The sequence below is a fragment of the Cyclopterus lumpus genome, chromosome 3, assembly GCF_009769545.1.
Source record: "Cyclopterus lumpus isolate fCycLum1 chromosome 3, fCycLum1.pri, whole genome shotgun sequence".
NCBI classification, from domain to species: Eukaryota; Metazoa; Chordata; class Actinopteri; order Perciformes; family Cyclopteridae; genus Cyclopterus; species Cyclopterus lumpus.
The window spans coordinates 14,053,008-14,071,108 of NC_046968.1; positions in this window are offsets into that span (position 1 = coordinate 14,053,008).

The window sequence follows — 18,101 nt, forward strand, 5'->3', positions numbered from 1 at the left end:
TAAAAGATATATGCTACATCAATATAATACATTTCAAGGGAATAAACAGCATTATTATGACACTTGATTTTCCTATTTTCCCATTTTTTTTAAAGTGTGAAAGGGAGAGAAAACGCTTATAAACTTCTTTGTTTGCAGTAACATCAACTGCCTTTTTCAGAAAAAAATGCAACTGAATCATCGTCTTTCTGGCTGACTTGTATACACATAGAGAGAGACAGAACAAAATAAAGCTTTAAACCTGATTGTTTTCATCTCCAGCGCATATCTTTGGCTTTACGTGAAAAATATGCTTTGGCATCAATAATTGTCTCAGATTTATTTTGTCAGTCAAAGAGCATCAGAGTGACCTCATTCATCCTTTGTTTCATATATCCAGGACTAATGACAGACCAGCTCCCCTGTCCTGTCTGCTCAGCAGCAGACATTTATGGCTGTGAGATGATCAATGCAGGAGCATGCTGCCCATTCATCGTACCTAACAGGCCTGCCAGACAGAGTGCAAAAAGGTATTTGCTTTAGTTTGCAACATGAAGGGGTTTTCTATTTGCTAGTAACAATGATGTGATGAGAAAGTGTTTTCTCGCTTTTTTACCCACAAGCTTCTATTGAAAGTCAATAAACTCATTGTAGGATTGTGTGCCTTGCAGTTACAGTTGATGGTATAAACTGTCTTTTACTGAAAGTCCATTATAAAATGCTGTCTGATTTACAGTTATCTGAGCCTGCTGAAACACTGACATTTAATTGATCAGTATTGACGGAAAAGTAATCCGCAACTTTGTTTTCTGATTTAATAAATGTTAAAATATAACAAAATGTTTGATTTATCTCAGTTAAACATTTCTTAGTTTGAGCTTCTCCATTGTGAGCTTTTTAAAATCTGTTAATATTAAACATCTTTGGTTGTCGATTGTACAAAGAAAAGAATTTGAAGACATCAGCATGGTTTTTCATTATCTACTATAGTTGTCTCGTTTAATTACTCAGTCGCCTGTTACCTGAATAATAACTGGATATCAGGGGTCCCAAGAAAAATGTACACGCGCAAACTTCCCCAAGGGTGCTGCTCCCCTTGGGCCCCCCCTTTCTTTGAATCCTACAAACGCCCCTGACTAGCAGGTATTTGTGGACCATATTTACACTTTCAGATCACCTAAAATATACTTTTGAAATGTGGGCTAGGGAAATATTTCATTAATATCTGAGGAAAATTGAATCACTTTTAATCAAATCTTGAGTAAATGCCTTCTGCTGACTTCAAATGGCCTGTGTGATGCTTCTCATACTGCAACATATGCACTCTGCAGAGATGCATACAATTAAAGTGGATAGAAATTATAATGAGAACCATATCTCGGCTAAATCACCAGACGGTCACATTGAAGGGTCAATTCAGCTTGTTTACTAACTAACAGTGTGATGATGTACAAGTGTCATTGATAAGTAACTCACTTTGGTCATGTTATTTATGATCCTCTCCTCTGTTTAAAGAAAAAAAACAAAGCCTGGATGTTGTCATGAACACAACCTCAAAGCTGTGTACATATTTAATTGACAAGCCATAAACACCTGCAGGTGTCAGACCTGCAACTTCTATTGATTTCTTTTGAATTGGAGCCAGCCGCAGGGACACTTTGAGGTCGGTATTCGGGACCTGCTCGCCTCGCACTGGGTGATCCACATGGCCAAGCAGCTGTCACATTTAGTCTGAACGAATGCTCTTCATGTGGGCTGATTAATTACTGTGTGTGAGAAGTTATCTTGTAATCATCACTGTGAGGTCTCAGAAACAAAGACACTACCAGTGGAAGTTCTTTCGCTGTGGAGACAGCAACCATTAATCAACAAACCACACACACGACATGTGAGGATTAGTCCTTGACCATGCAAAGTATATGATTGAGATAACGTTTACATCAACCTATCTTGGAGTGATGCTATACATTATAGAGAATGTTATCCCCATTGAGGCGGTGAAAAGACACTGAATCCCTTCCGTTTTGAAAAACCTGAGTGTCTCACAATTCCCCCATTAAATGATAGAAACGGTCAACACAACTCCAGCCTTCATACGGCATTGGAGGCCGACCTTTTGCTCCAAACTCTCCGTGGGCAGGGGGACCAACAAGAAAATGGAAATTTCCCCGGGGATGCAGAATCACTTTCAATTAATTCAGCCTGACAAAAGTCAATTAATTTGAGTTTCAAAAGATATCTTTATTATACACTTGAAATCATAATAAAGTCACTTTGGTGCCAGCTGTGTGGGGCTACTTTCCAGTTTTTTTGTGATTATTTTAAGTATTTGTTCAGTTTTAGCATTAGGATATCCAACATAGCAGTTCACTTGAATATACCACAGGATTGTATTACATAATACTGTAAAATATGGTGGAAAAGATGGAAAAATGCTAAACCTATTCTTAAATTTATCATCACACAAATCATTTTCTCAAGACTCAGTTTTCTTTATGTAATTACACCTGTGCTATCAGTCTCCATCTGACGTTTTACCACCTGCACCGTGTCAAAAAACTTGAGTGGCTTCAAGTAATATTACTAGTTCTTACTGCCAACAGCATCTGATTAAAAGAATATTTCATTTGAGTCTGCACTGAAGTGCTTTGAATATTTGTACTTTTAAATAAGCCAACGTATTAAGGTAGATGGCTGCGATGTGGACACAGGGATTGTGAGATGAGAATCACATTAAATTCAAGCATATTTATTTATAGAGCCTTTCATCACAAGTGTGTCTCGGAGGACTTCACCGGCAGAAGGCATGAATAAACCTATCTAGATCTGTCTAATCAGAATCATTCACATCACAAAGTGAAGTGCTGTAATACATGATGAAACAAGTGAAATGAAAGGCAGAGTACAAAGCACACAACTCAGAATAGGCTCACACTTCTGATGAATGTACAAAAGGTGGACACAACATCACAGTTACCTGTACGATCTAATGCAATCCAATTCAACAAGTCTGCAATCAGCCAGTCTGGTCCCACCAAATGGCGTACAGTTTAAGTAACATGACCTTTTGTCATTTCACCTGTTATGACGACATTGATCACGTGTCATTGCACACCGTGCCGATAAGACACTCCGGAAGGTGACGTAGTATTTGGAGCGAGAAAGTCTGCGTAAGGAGGATGACGTGGTGGATGGGTGGGTCTACACAAACACATGACTTTCACTGGCCGACGCTCTGCTCCTGGCCGGAGGAGGAGCCGCTGCTGCCCGGCCCTGAGCTCTTGTCCTCCTGCTGGAGCTTCAGACTGCAGAAGGATCGAAGTCTGTCAGCGGTGGGCTAGTCGCCATTTGAGGCTCCTCTGGAGTCTGAGCTAAAGAAGTTTCAGATGAAGCTGCATGATTTCATCTGATTTTGAGTATCCAACCCGTTGGCAACAATGACAATAACTAGAAATATCCAATCTTCTCACTGATGTTCTAGTTTGCCTATGTTGGTTGACATCATGTGACATGATACGCAAGCTATTTATAAGTCTTTCTATGAGACGGATGAGCTAACTCGGGTAAATGACACACTTTTTCCATTCCATTATCCAAAACGATTATCCTATCCCGGCTGACATTGGGCGAAGGCCGGGTTCACCCTGGACAGGTTGGCAGTTCATTGCAGGGCACATATACACAATTCACACTCACACCTACAGGCAATTTAGAGTCCTTGGACTGTAGGAGGAAGCTGGAGAAACCGGAAGGAACCCACGCTGACACAGGGAGATTGTATAAACTCCACACAGAAGGACTGGGAACCGAACCCGTACCCAAACCTGGGCCCTTCTTGCTGTGAGGTAACAATGCTAGCCACTACACCACGGTGCAGCCCATGTGTGCCTTATTTATGCATTGAATTATAAACAGTATTCAGTGAAGTTTTTGGGGACAAAATACAATGAACACATTACTATGTCTTACCTTTGCTGGTAGTCTGTTACTTCCATCCATCCAATTTCATCCGCTTAATCCGGGGTCGGATGGCGGTGGCAGCAGACCCAGCAGGCTGACCCAGACTTCCCTCTCACCCGCAACACTTTCCAGTGAATGCCGGAGGTCACGGTCCGAGGAGGCCAACAGGACCACATCATCTGCAAACAGCAGAGAGGCGATCCCGAGACCCCCAACCTGACCTTCTCCACCCTCCAGCTGCGTCTAGATATCCTGTCCATGAAATTCACAAACAGGAGCGGTGATAAAGAGCAGCCCTGGCGGAGGCCAACACCCACCGTGAACGTGTCTGACTTAATGCCGAGAATGCGAATACAGCTCTTACTGCAGGCGTACAGAGACCAGCTAGCCCGTTGCAACAAGTCCGTCACCCCATACTCTACGCAGCACCCCCAACAAACAACCCTGCGGGACCCGGTCGAAAGACTTCTCCAAGTCCACAAAGCTTATTTGTGGACTTATTCCACTGCCTGGTGATGTTCCCTGTCCGGGTCAGCAGCGAGAGATTGTCCGGAGGTGGGAGTTGAAGACCTCCCGGACAGGATCCTCCACCAGACGTTCCCAGTTTACCCGCACTACACTTTTGGGCTTGCCAGGTCTTTCTAGCCGGCTCCCTCGCCATAAGGTGCCTAAGGTGTTCTGGTACCAGGTACACTTATGAGCCACCTTATGTTCGAACAATGGTGTTCGTTATGGACAAACCGTGGTTAGCACAGAAGTCCAATAACGAAACACCACTCGAGTTCAGATCGGGCAAGCCGTTCCTCCCAATCACCCCTGCTAGGTTTCTCTGTCATTTTCCACGTGAGCGTTGAAGTCTCCCAGGAGAAATATGGAGGCGGCAGGCGGCGCCCTTTCCAGGAGCCCTCCCACCGACAGTCAGAGCCTTACTCCCCACAACCCGTAGGTGCAGGGAGAAAAAACTCCAACACAGCAGCGCTCAGCCGGGGGCTTGTGAGTATCCCCGCTCCCGAAAAATGAAACGATGCCTCAGAATGTGGTTGCAGGGGGTTTGAGGAGAAGCAGCAGTTGGGTCTGGCAGAATATTTAGGAGAAATGTAGGTGAATCACCTGGGCTTTGAGATAAAATATAGTTTACAAGTTTAGTTTAGTGGCCTGAAAATAAAGTTAGTTGGCTTTCTCTATGCAAGTAGAAAGGAGAAAAGAAAGGCTTATCGCCATCTGTGCCTGAGGTAGGAGACAATTAAGAAGAGTAAGCATAAGCATAACTGCCTTTGTGTTTTTATCTTTTTTGGCCCCACCAATATCGTCGAGCATGCTGACATTAAAACATAAAAGGGAGAAAACAGAGAGGAAGCAGAATATCAGATTAAACCAGAAGCAGAGCCACTGTCATGATGGCAGCCCAATGTTTACAAGGATTAGTCTCCAAATACACTGCAGCCCCTCTGAAAATGTCCTTTTGTCTGAGGAAAATTGGAAAGATTGTTTTGACTCAAAGACTCATTGATGTGTTGTGATGACTGTGAACCTCATCCTAAACTACAAAAAGCCATCATTATACAAGTTGAATAGAATACAAGTTATACATTATTAATTAAACAGGAATCTCTTAACTTTTCTGACACATTTGACATGTTGCTGTTGCTAACTACTGTAGCTAATAAGCTAACGCCAACTTCGTTAGTTAGTTAGCTCCGACTGGCTTGTTTTAAAACAACATATCTTGTAAAAGTGATCTTAAATATGCACTTGTTGGCTACATGGGGTGTTGTCTGTAGCTCAGTTGGGGAGAGTGGTCATCCTGTAACCACAAGGTACCCAGTTCAATCCCCGCTCTCCCCATAGTTGCATATCAAACTGTCCTTGAGCAAGACACTGTGCCCCCATTTGTGCTTCACTGCAGCCAATTGCTGCTTAATAACTAAGGATGGGTCAAATGCAGAGAAGTATTTCCCAACGGGGATCAATAAAGGATATATTATTATTAATATTATTATAATTACATACATGATGTCATGCTAAATGTATGTCCGAGCACCCTGACCAGTCAACGAGCCAAGCAGAAGACACAAAGTAAATAATCACTGTTGTTTATTCTTGAATTGCAGTGTTGAGCTCAGACATTTATTTTGTGATAACATAACTGCTTGTTTTTTTGTTTTTTTGGCTGATTAGCTTAGCATTGGATACTTGTTTATATTTCAAACATGTTTCCCATAAAAATAGAATAAGGCTTCTCGGATGAGGACTAACTGAAGCTACCCTGAGGTTGCTTAACATCCCCAAATCCAATAGAGACGACAGAGCGGCTAAGACAAGCTTAAACTGTAAAAGCACCCGGCTTTAACGGTGTGGTGAAACACTTCACAGTGGATGAGCAAGTTGTGAACATGTTTTTTTAACGCCACAAACTAATGCAACCAAACATGTTACATTGCTATGTTTGAGCAGACAAACTCACGTTTTGTTTCTTCACTTTTACTGTTTTTGGATTTAGAAAAGCAATAAAATGTGGAGAAATCCCAAACTTGAAACTACTTTGCCTTGTTACAGTTTGTAAGCTATGATTGGACAATAGCAGTTAGAGGGAGGCTTTTAGAGATCCAATTTAACAGATTAGTTGTCATAGTTGTCAGTATATTTATATTCCATGAATAAGAAGTTATTTTTGTAGCAAGATGCATTTTTGATCACACTGCTGGAGTAATTAAGAGTAATTTTACTCAGTGACTAAGGTGAAGAATTGAACTTATCATCACTGACCATTATAATAGTGGCTAATACCAAGCATAATATCTTTTCTTTGCCCTACTTTCTCCATTTCAGCTGCAGATTCTTTTCATCTTTCATGAAGGAATGAAGTGAATTGGCGAAACTCAGCAGAGTGAAGCAGTATCTTTCATTTGGTAAAACACAAAATTAGAAAGCCTCTACAGTTTTGTCTGTGGGTGAAGATGAGTATTTCCCTTTATGCTTATGGAAAAAGCCATTGTGTGGCATCTTGGGGGCTTGGATATATCTTTTAAGTCAATTAAGACAGTTGTTGCTCTAAGATGAATATTCTTTGTATATTTGCTTTTAATACAATAATATACACAACGGTTTCCTTTTTACATAACTACAGTACATGTACAAAATAAGTATCTTCATCCCTGACACAGAAATTGTGTGTGTCCTCTTTCTATTGTACTCACCCTTAGGAGCTTTCAATTTAATCCTGATAACACAAGCTTTGTAGAAAAAATGAATCTGTTTTAAATCCCTTTGTTTATAAGCCTTTAAGCCAGGAATGATTATTCTTAACAAGCCTAAACATGTCATGCTGAACCTCAATTTGTCTAAAATAAAAACATATATAGAAGGTATTACAAGCAAAGAATCATGCAGCAAATCCACTTGAACAATTTTGACTGATATTAAAGCTGACATGTCTTTGCTGTGGGGGACTGACTTAACAATGACTTCAACACTTTTGAGTCAGAAGAAGTCTTATAGCAGTTGTGACCTGCATGTTCATGGGTTGTGTCATCGTAATGAGAAAAAAAAGGAAAATTATATCTCGAATGATTTGATAAAAACAACATGTGAAAACAACCCTTTGACAAATGAGGTCACAATCAAAGTCATTGGGTACTGTATGTTGAACCAGTGATTTTCATTTGTCAGTTTTAATCATTATTCGTTCGTCAGGAATAAATCACAATCCTCTATTGTATTGAACTTTCATTCATCGTTTATGGCTGAAATCTTTCAAATGTAAAGCAAAAAGATACAACATGTAGAATGTGAGTGGTGAGTCTTTTACAAATGATCAGATGCTGGCGTGGCCATGTTCAGCTCATACTGCTGACTGCACAGCTTACAGAAATAAATCAAAGGCTTTCACAGTGTAAAAGCATGTGGGCGCCTACTTCTCCTGCATGTTAAACAGTCAACACTGAAACAAACCTGAATGAATACATTACAGTCAGTTTACGGTCAGTCTATACACTTTGACAACCGACTGTCCATCTTTATGAGATTAAGGTGCAAATGTGAGGTTTTATTAATTTGTAATATGTTGTAATGGGACAGCTGTACAATAAACAATACCCAGTACTTTAAACAAATGGCAGCACTGTATTGAGGCAAGTCTAATAGGTGGAACATGTGGCCTAGCAAAGTTAAGACATGGTAATGTGTTCATTTACTTTTTAATTGTTTTAAATAAAGTAACAATAAATGAAAAAAGTAGAATAAATGTTGTAATATTTATATTTGTCTAGTAATGCATATTTTTTTGTTTTCTGTCAAATGTTGTTGGTCTGTGGCTGGTGAGAACAACTATCAAAAAATAAACTTGGAGGTGTATCACAGATTTTGAACAAGTGATAACTGCCTTCTGCCTCAAAGGCCTATGGGGTCAGATCAGTCTCAATAATTGCAAATGCACACAGAGAGATTTACAAATGCAAACACAAGATTTACAAATGCGCACAGAACAATTTACAAATATGTTTGATTTATAAATGCACACAGAAGGATTTACAAATAAATTAGACTCACAAATGCACGCAGAACGACGTGTCTGTGTTTATTTATTTGTCAATTGCACTGCATTTGTTTGTGGATTCTTCACATGTGTGTGGATTTATGAGACTCCCCTGCCGTGGCTAGATCCGCAAATGCATTTTTTCAACATAGACCTAACTGTAGCCAATCAGATGTCGCCCTTATTTTCAGCCACTGTTCGTGACAGTATTCTACGAAACTGTACAAAGAAAATATACTGTTAAAAACCAAGAAGACATTGAGTCTAATAAACTAACCTCCACAATGCCGAGGAAGAATTGTAAGTATCTGTACATTCATATCTCATATTCATGGACTACTTTGTTTCCTTTATATAAGCCCTGTGATGACAGAAGGCATGTATTAAATGCATTATAAAGGAATCAAGGTTGAACATCCTGTAAAGAATTTAATTTCGCCTTCGGGTAATGTAAAAAGCAAAAAAGCTGTGTGCTGTCTGAAACGGTGGTCAGAGATGTTGGAGCCCCACAGGGAACTGTTCTGTCTCCCTACCTGTTCACCCTGTACACCTCTGACCTCCAGTACAACTCGGGGTCATGCCATCTGCAGAAGTTCTCTGATGACTCTGCAGTGGTCGGGCGTATTATGGACGGACAGGAAGTGGGCCGGTAGAAATCATCTGCTTCTGAATGTGGCCAAGACCAGAGAGATGGTGGTGGACTTCAGGAGGAAGACGACGGCTCCACAACTGCTGATAGTTCTGATAGAGGATGTGGACATGGTGGAGGAGTGCAGGTTCCTGGGTGTCTCGACAACAGACTGAACTGGAAGGCCAACATCAACGCTGTGTACAAGAAGGGGATGAGTCGACTCTTCAATCCTTCGATGTGTGCAGCAAGATGTTGGAGATGTTCTACCAGTCTGTTGGACCAGTGTTCTGTACTTCTCCGTAGTCTGCTGGGGGAGCAGCATTGGAGCCGGAGACACCGACCGACTCACTAAAACCGGCTCCATCATTGGCTGCAAACTGGACAATCCGGCACAGGTGGTGGAGAGGAGGACACTAAATAAATGATTGTCCATATTGGATAACCCGGACCACGCTCTCCACCCCCGACTGCAGGGACAGCGGAGCACGTTCTCCAACAGACTGATTCAGCTCTGCTTTACAAGGACAGATACAGGAGAACATTCCTGATACAGGAGAACATTCCTCCCAACTGTGATAAGATAATATATCATCTCTGATCCTCCTCAAATTGAATCAACATCAATAAGCCTTGCACCACTTCACTTTATATATTTTATACTCACTTATATACACTGTATAAATGTTGCATTTTTTCATTTCTTTTTCTTTTCATTTTCTTTATTATTTAATTATTTAATTTTCTTTAATGTTTTAATGTCCTGCTCTGCTATTTTAGTTTAGTGTATTGTATATATTGTAACCTGGTTTGCTGCTACTACAAAGACATTTCCACAGTATCTATCTATCTATCTATCTATCTAAAAAGCCTCTCACGAGAGCGTTTGGTGTGTACGTTCTGCGCTACAGTAGAAACATGGTGGTGCAACATGAACTCTGTGAAGAGGACCTTATGTACATATGAAAGGCTCATTCCAAGCTAAAAAGAAACTCAACACTGGTCCTTTAAGTTTGTTGGACCTGTGACTCGAATCAGCATCCTGGTTGTGGTCAGAAGTAATTTCATGGCGTACAATGTAGGGTACTCCCATACATCACTGCATCAAAGGGAGATGATAAACCCCTGGAATATATTGAGCTGGTGTTAATGTCCAACTGAAATCACATTTAGTCAGTTTATAGTCAAGTTGTCAACACATTTATTTTCTGTTAATTATTATTATTTTTTATTTTAAATATTAAAAGGCATTTTCAAGGAACGAGAGGCTCGTGCTGTCAAGTGCAGACAGCGTGTTGCTGGTGTTGTTTAAGAGTAACGACCACACCAACATCCAACCAGTCCTAGGTGGCATTTGCAGGTAAGTTACCTCAACCTGCTGTTTAATGTGCTGCAGTACACAGATAGATATCTAGCCTGCAAACAGACCCACGCTGCACTTTTCCCATGTGAATGTTTGTTTGGTCGCAGGACAAAATCTGTATTCATGTTTGCAAGTAACACTGTGAGGCTCTGTTAAAACTTTCATTAGGCAAAACCCGGTGAAAGTCATTATTGTATGTCTTGATTTACCTGATTTCTTTATTAGAAATCACAAGGGAAGACATGTAAATGTATGGAGGCAAAAGTCAGAGCGGTGTAAGATTCCAAAATTCCCAAAGGAAAAACGACACTGACTGAGGGAACAAAAGAATAGTAACAAAACAAGCTAAAACTCACTTGAAAGGATCATATTGAGGATATAAGAGCACCTGATAACCTGATACTTGACACTTGACTGATTGTGTTTTTGCTCACTACAGTTGAGAGAGAGAGAAAAAGGACAAACAGCAGGTAAACCTACATAATATAAAAATGTAGCCTCAAAAATGTCTATAGGCAGTTGCATTGGTAAGTGGTGTTACACATACAACACACAGACCCACGCGGTAAAGCCTTATGACCTATACATTTGGAGAAAAAGATATAAGCTTACATGTTACACCCTGCATGCCCTCAGTGCTGTGAAATGGTCTCTGGTGTACAGTCTACATCAGTAGAATCTGTTTTACACTTCAAAGCTACACAGCGAGGGACAGGGGGAGGAAGAGGGAAAGAAAGAGAGACTGAGTGGCCGCTGGCTTCGTTTTGATTTGATTTTCATAAAGCAAGAGAACATAAAAGTAAAATCAATTAAAGTGTGAATCTTTGTTGCTTGTGGTTCACGGCAGGTTAGTGTGTCTCTGTCATCAGGGAGAGCAGGCTGGAGCTCCACACACCCAGCTGGTAGAGTTACAGATCCAGGCGCAGCTTTGATTAGGGACTCCATCTCCAGCTTCCAATCACACAACTCTGTTTCTTTACTTCCTTCATTGTTGCTCAAGGGTACACGAGCAACTAACCTCCGACTCTGCTAGAGCTGTAAACTGAGAGCACACTGCTTCCTTTCATTAGTCGCTGCTATGAAGTCAGGACTGTGAACCGTATGCTTTGCCGATACAAGACAAATAAGGCTGATCACGGAAATGGTAAGGTGCTGCTTAGCCTTCTTAAAATAGCTCTGACCTCACTCTAATAACTTAAAATAGCAGGCATCCTTTACTTTTTATTAAACTGGATCATGAACACACACAATGCACCTCGATTCCAGTGTTGCATGGTTGCAGGGTCAAATCCATATAAATAATCTTATGCATTGTTTTTTGTGCTTTTTTTAAAACGATACACTGATACCAAACTAACGAAAGAAAGTCTGATTATTATTTGGCAATGTATCATGATTTTTTTCAAATCATTTGTAGTTGACCAAAAAGACACAAAAGCATGCAGAAAACAGCTTTACTCCATAAATCACAGATATACTCTTTAGAGAGTCTTGGAAGAAGCTTTATTGCCAGACCCTGACTTTGTTCTTTTATTCGCTAAATCAGCATCAGCCTCTAATACACAGCAAACTATTCATGCATGACAAACTATATGGGACCATATGTTGCCTGACAGAAATAAGATGGATAAGACAAAAGTGCTAATTTGGAGAGAAACTGAAGTTGACTATCAGAAGAAAAGGGGCGACAACAAAGAGCTATTTGTAGCTATTTATAGGGAAAACAAATAGGTTATCTTCTTCAGATGTTTGCAGAACCCCATTAATTACAATTAGCCTTCTGTTTTACATTTAAAATAAGAGAGGCAGTAACAGTAACTCAACAGGAATTTTAAATAAAGCTTCAATTGTTGAAATTAGGAGATCTAATAAAAGAAAAAGAGTAAAGCAAAGGTTTGTCTGACCTGCTCAGGCATGCAAAATGGATCATGCATTTGTATGTTGCCTCCGCACGCTTAAATCTATTTAATGAAACTATTCCAGAAACAAACAAAAAATAATAATATATACATATAAATATACATATATATTATATATGTATTCAGATCATATTTAAATTGTTTTTTTAACATTATTTTTCTGTTCACTTCTTTGCATCTTTATCCATTATCTGCACGTTCTGATAGAGGCCGCACAACCACATCATCTACAAAGAGACGCAATTCTGTACCCTAATTATTGGAGCACCTTGTCTCCTTGTCACAGAGGAGCTTTTGACTATGTGGATATGGATTCCCTCTTGGGTTTACCAGGTCTGTCCGGCAGCCTCCACTGTTATCTGATCCAACTGTTGATCATTTGACAGCTCTGCTCCTCTCTTCACTCAAGTGCTCTCTACTGAAGATATAAATAATAAAAATAGAAAAATATGGTTTTGCTCTACAATGGAAAAAATCTAAAGTACCAACTGTCAATCAATGGCTGAATAGCCTCTAAAGCTGCCTGGCTATGGAAAAGCTGATGATATGCTACTGAAGGCCACACATATTCAATTGGAAACCAACTCTGTGCTGTAACCATACTGTTGTCACATCATGAAATTGATTTATTTTTTCAACAGTGATTTGCAGCTGTTATATGCTACTATCACCCCCCCCCCCCCCCCCCCCCCCCCCCCCCCCCCCCAATCATTGCCAACCTCTCCCCCTCCCCCAATCACACTTGCGCCTTAACTTTAATGTTTACATATTTACTGTTTATACATACTGTTCATATATATATGTATACATATCCACTGGATATTATATCTGCATTGCCCTTTTTTTGTATATTTACTGCTTTCTTTGCACTGCTCTGGTCAGATGCTAACCAACATTTCGTTGTCTCGGTACCTGTACTCTGTGCAATGACAATAAAGTTGAATCTGAATCTGATCTTATGGAAGGGACAGAAAAATGTTATTGTCCTGCTGACCGAGGTTTCAGAAAAGCAAATGCCTCAATGTGTTGTTCTACAGGACAAATTAATGTTTTTCATCGTCTAATTTGGAGGACTATTGGACAGAAGTCAAACATTTTCTCTATCTATTAATTTCCTTTTTCTTTCCACTGTAGACTTGTCGTATCAGGCAACGCACAGGGCCCTATTTCTCGTATGTGGTTCAACTAAGTCGATCAAATGTCCTATTAGCCAGCTTAAATTAACCCGATGATTGAAAGCAGGCTATCCCGGTTTCTCAAAGGTTTAAACCATCTCGTTGAATTGAACCAGACGTCAGTACTCAGGATAGTTGCGCGTGCCCGTCCGACTTCAAAAGGGGGAAGCGTCGATCACCGAAACCATGATTTTCTAACAGCACAAATGTCAGGATCTGTAGTGTTGTGTCGTGTTTCCTGTTTTATTTTGAAGTTCTTGTCTCTCGTGTCCTCTGTTTCTCTGCACACCTGTCCCTGTGATTGTCTGTCCTGTCCCTGATTGTTTCCTCCTGTGTCTAATCACCTGCACCAGCCCTCTGTATTTAAGTCCTGTTCATGTCATTCCCCTTGGTTGGTTCGTCTTGTCTAGATCATTGAAGATCATGTGTGTGAGCCTGTTTTGTTTGTTTTGAATCCTGTTGAGCAATAAAGTTGCCTTTTCCAGTGTTGACGGCGTTTGGGTCCAGTGTCCTGCAGCTGCGCACATAACAGAACGAACCGACCAAGGATGGACCCAGCCTACAACCCCTTCGAAGGGACCCGCTTGGCCTATGGGGGCCCTCGTAGCCTCCAGAATTGGAACTACAACCCCCATAGGGTCTCGGCACCAGACCCCTTCAACGGGACCCCTTGGGCTTATGGGGGCCCTCGTAGCCCCAGGGGCAGAGTGGGGGGCGCAAACCTCCGGACCGCGTTGGTGGAGGGTTCCGGCTGCCGCCTCCGTGCCGCAGACCACTACGGTTCCCGCAGTCGCCTCCGTGCCGCAGACCACTACGGTGGTCACACAGCTCGGTAACTTTCACCGACTACGTCTAGATAAATGGATGAAAATCCTCTTTATTCGCATCCATTCGTCTGTGCATTGATTTCATGAATCTACTCTCAACGCTTTTGGTGTGAATGCAGCATAAGTGTTGGGAAAATGTATCGGCTCATTTTAAGTGCCTCATTCTTTAAATGTGCCCGCAGGCAGTCAGCTTAATGGTATGCGTCATCCAATGAGATCTAAAATAACTATCTCAACTCGTTCAGAACAAGTAGATAATATATATGTGTATTTTCATGTATGTGGACATATTTTCATGTATGTGGAGATGACCATATAGAATACGTCTTTCCCGATGTTCTGCATCGCTGACACTGTAGAACAATGTACCACACTGTAGAACAATGTACCACACTGTACAACAATGTATCACAATGTACCACAAGGCTCTGCAAACACTCTGTGAGACAGTCAATGCTGCAGCGTTTCGTGTTCAATGTACGGCTCGAGAAGGTCTTTAATAAATGATTCCTTGTGGGCAGAATCGATAGCGCTCGTATAGGAAGTCATCATCACGTGATAACGGATCTTGGCGATCTCGAAGAACTCTCTCCCTACTTTTAGATGTGTTGCTATGGTGATTTTGCCAAACTTGCTTCGAGGAACCGAACACCCTGACTTATTATCCCACGAACCACGTTAGCCAGGTACGAGAAATAGGGCCCAGGTGTGATTGGTGATAAAAATGTTTAATTTAGGTAAGCTGGCTCCAAGGTCCCGGTATTATGCATGCTGGCTCACTTACAAAGTTTACTGGGACACTTAATGGAAATGTGTCACTACACCTTGCACTGTGCATTGTGCCAAAAACAAACAAATTGGGTGTGTTTGTGGTGTAATTTTAACACCACAAACACTTAAAGTACATCAGTGGAGTTGTGAATATGACTTGTAAAATATATATATATATATGTGTGTATATCTCATCTTCATCATATTAAACTTTAGTAACATAATTCTCACATGATACAAACTTCAGATATGTCATTGTAGAGGTCACGTTTTACAGATATTTATGAAGTTGTGTTATATCAACTCTGAGGGTAAATTGAAGAAATCTAACGTAACTTTTTTTGAAGACAACACAAATGAAAGAGATTTTTTCTTTCTAAACTGTGTAAGCTTATGAATTCTCTCTATAATGTAAAGACACTGCAAACTGCAGTAGCATGCGTATCCAGGGACATCTAAAGTCACTGTCTGAACCTGAGCTCCCATGACTCATAGCTTTATGTGTTGCTGGTACATTATCAGCAGTGTCTAAAAAGCCTTATTTTCTATTTCAGCCACAAAGAGAAAAAAGAAAATACACTTCCTGCTGTTCACACTGCTCTGTTACCACGGCAATGTCTGCTTTTAATGTGTGCATAGTTCTTTATACTGAAAACTGGAAACCTGTACATTTGTCAATCTTCACATAGTCTTCAGACTGATTCTTCTATTGACTGCTAATTTGTTTTTCCAATTACATTGTGGTGGAAAACTACATTTATGCTGTGCATTGGAGGCACTGGGAAGTAGCATAAAATGTGCAGGACTTTGACTCCAGAGACAGGGGTTAACATATTTAGTCCTTTCTGTGATTGGGTTTAGTCATCAAAAGCACTTTAGTAAGGGTTTGGGAAAGATTGTAGTTTCGGTTAGACATTAATAAAGTCAAGACAAGGGTTTTACTGTGAATGCCTAAAGCTGATATTATCATGGCATAGTTAAAATCTGACATTTTACAGGTATGTTCAGTCACAACATGTATTTAAAATTAGCATTCATGCAAAAATCCATTAAAGAATTGTTATAGTTATATTTAAAAGTTTGTAAACTGAATTTTATATATTCTATATTAAATCAGACACTGATGGCACAGCGCTGTGTATTACATCTTTTTTTTTCAAACAAAAATGCTTTGTGCTGGTTAGGGGGTACTTGGCTGAAAGAATATTTCACAGGGGGGTACATCACTGAAAACAGGTTGAGAGCCACTGATAGTGATAGCTACAGAAAGAAATGCACATAGGAAGGGGCCCCTGTCATGTTTGAACACATGTTCCTTGCAGTCAGTGTATTTTGTTTGTTTTGTTGTTAAAGCATGTACTTGAGCTGCATCACAAATTGCCTAAGATACAATGTTTCAATCTAGGAGGTGTTTTTATATCTTTCAAATCTATATCCAATCACTGACTGAGAATTTCATCAGAGGGCTTATTAAAGCTTCATCTCACAATTCTTAACAACATACAAGATTGATCTTTTCTGTATGAAAAGACACAAGCGTTTGAAAATATTCACACATGTTGGAAAATGGGATTGCACTTTCCCAAATTATAGACCTTTTCTTTAAGACCCTTGAAGCAATTGCTGGACGTATCACTGGCTTGTTATGGCTCAAAGAAATATAATAATGGACAAAAGAAAATGACATGACAAAATAGAAACAAAAATGCAGGAGCACTACAAAGACATTCATGTTTGACAAACTGATACCATCTTTGAGGAAAACTGAGCAGTGAAATGAAATTGATTCCCTCAAACAACATCATCAAATCCCAATGCATATGTTTGCAAATAGAATGTAATGGTGCCTGTTTGGTATACAGCCTGAGCTGGATGAATAGTTTCTCCCACTGAGCTCCCCGCTGGGTCACTACAGGTGTTTCACACAGCTTGAGCAAGTTTAGTAGCATCATCAATGAAACCTGCAACCCACCGGTGGCTTTATTCAACAGCCTGGCCATCTTTACTCCTTCTGATCAGAGAGTCACTGGTCTCTGCAGGAAGGAGTCTGAAAGCATTTTGCTGAGCAAAGTGGAAGTTTTAGTTTCCTGTGACCAATCAATGGTATCTCTACAGTCGCTGGTGCTGCCGTTAAACTGAAAGAAATCGGTGAGCAAAGGTGACATTTTGGGACTAAATTAAATCTGGTCTCCTGCTGCACAAAGTAGGAAAAGTGTCTGCTAATGGGATTCACCAATTCAATTACCAACTTCTGGGATCAGAGGCTGAGGGGAATGGGAACGACTGCGCTACAGGATACCTCAAACAACAAAGAACAGGATAAGAAATCATTCAAACCCAGGGCAATTGGCTGGCTACATTTTGGAAGACAACATTTAAATCTTTATTTTAACTAAGAACTATTGTGATTGTCCTCTGCACAGTGTACGCCATGTTGCACCGCCATGTTTCCACAGTCGCCCAGAACGGACAAATGAAACATTGGCTTGAGCGAGAGCCTTTTGTGTTTTTACACAAGGCCACAGTAGTTCTCCAAAGGGGGATTCAGTTGGATGCAATCTGCAACCACAGCACTACATGCCCCTTAATTCCACATGTTGTTCCTTTTTAAAAAGTGACAATCATAATTATCTTTTATAGTAACATTGAATCATATAACATCAAGTGGAAAAGAGCTCTTAATATACCTAAAGATAATTTGTACCCAATTGTGCAGCTCTCTTTAACTCAACTAAGCCTTATTGCATATTTTAGCCCACTGTTGTAGTTTTCCAGCCCAAAACTTGACTGTTTTGGTTCACTCTCGGCAAAACAAGCTCTAAATAGCCACTTTTCCCGGCCTGCTTTTATATTCACAGTCGTCTTCTCTGGTTTTGTCTCATTACTTTATGTTTCTAATAATATATGGACATTCCTCTATAAAGTCAACTTTAAGCTGATTTTGA